Raw genomic sequence first — 1,655 nt, 5'->3', positions numbered from 1 at the left:
TTCTCCAGGCAAGACTACTGAAGTGAGTTGCCATTCCCTTCTCCAGGGGATCTTCCTGACCCAGGGATCAAACCCGAGTCTCCTGCATTGCAAGCAGATTCTTTGCCATCTGAACCACCAGGGACGCTCTCTCGCTATATTTTAACCACAATTAAAAATAAACCTGACAAGGGCCAAACTTGTTTCGCGCAAGCGGCTTAGCGGCGGCGGCAGCAGCACCACGGACAGCTCCCGGCACGCTCCCAGGAAGGAGGGGCCGCTGCTTTACAGAAGTCCTGTCGCAAATAAATGCTTTTCTTCTTCTTCTTCATCCATCCAAGTCCTACTTACTCCTCAGGGCCCAACTCACTTAATCACCTCCCCTGCCCAACTCTGAGAAATCTCCCCATGCCCCACAAAGCCACTCTACTCCAAAGATGTCTTTTTGCTGTTGTTTAGTCACTAAGTCGTGTCTGACTCTTTTGTGACCCCGTGGACCATAGCCTGCCAGGTTCCTCTATCCATGGAGTTTTGCAGGCAAGAATACTGGAGCGGGTTGCCATTTCCTTCTCCAGGGGATCTTCCCGACCCACGGATCGAACCTTCATCTCCTGCATTTGGCAGGTGGATTCTTTACCACTGTGCCACCGGGGACTCTAAGTCAGCCCACACTCCCCTGCCCATTTGCTTCTCCGAGTAGGAGTTCTCTGAAAGCAAAGTCTTTTTCATGTTTTGGACCCCAGTGCCCAGCACTAGAGCTAATCTGGATTCCCGACTCAGTGTCTCTCCCCAGAGCTCCACTGCCTCCAGCTGGGAAGTGCAGAATCCAGACTTTGTTCCAGAGGCTCTGGGCTCTCCGCTGCTGTGGGGTGGTTGTCTTTATGCCTTTGGCTCAGAAGGTCACAGCCACCGAACCAGTAAGAGGGGTGGCCACGTGAATAGAGTGTTGTCTGAGACCACAAAGGGAGCCTGCATCTGTGGTGTCTACCTGCCTTTCCCAATATCTCCTTTGTGCCGGGTGTACCTGCCATGGTCCATTACAGTGTATAAAAGAAACCAAGTCTCTTTTCCCTTGAAATTTCTATTCCAATAAGTGGAGGGAATAAACAAAGAAACAAATAAATAATTTCAAACAATTGTGTTATGGGGGGAAAAAAAAGGACTTCCTTGGCAGTCCAGTGGTTAATTAAGACTCTGTGCTTCCAATTCAGGGGCCATGGGTTCAATCCCTAGTGGGGTAACTAAGATCCCACATGCCATGTGACATAGTCACACACACACACAAAACCCACTGTTTAAAATCATCTGTATTTTGGGGACTTACCTTGTGGTCCAGTAGTTAAGAAACTGCCTTGCAATGAGTGGATATGAATTTGATCCCTGGCCAGGAAACTAAGATCCCACATTCCACACACTCAAAAATTTAAAAACCAAATGCATCAGTCTTTTTTTTTTTTAATTTGTAGCAGTACTTAAGTGTCCAACAGAAACCACTTCATCTGTTAAACAATATCTGACCGCCAAAGTTTCTCTTCCTATTGGTTGATAGACAATAAATGCATCAGTCTTAAACATAGAATTAGCATATCATTCAGCAATGCCACTCCCAGGTATACACTCAAGTTCACTGAAAACAGGGATTCAAATAAATCCATGTACACCCACAACAGACAAAA

General features: G+C 46.9%; 1 non-coding gene across 1 annotated transcript; it reads right to left on the bottom strand.

Annotated features, from left to right (window-relative positions):
- Nucleotides 1–1,437: 1,437 nt before the first annotated feature.
- On the bottom strand, nt 1,438–1,655 carry LOC122701158. The gene has a single exon (XR_006342996.1).

Source organism: Cervus elaphus, chromosome 9 (assembly GCF_910594005.1).
Source record: "Cervus elaphus chromosome 9, mCerEla1.1, whole genome shotgun sequence".
NCBI classification, from domain to species: domain Eukaryota; kingdom Metazoa; phylum Chordata; class Mammalia; order Artiodactyla; family Cervidae; genus Cervus; species Cervus elaphus.
This window is presented reverse-complemented; position numbering and strand designations above follow the sequence as displayed.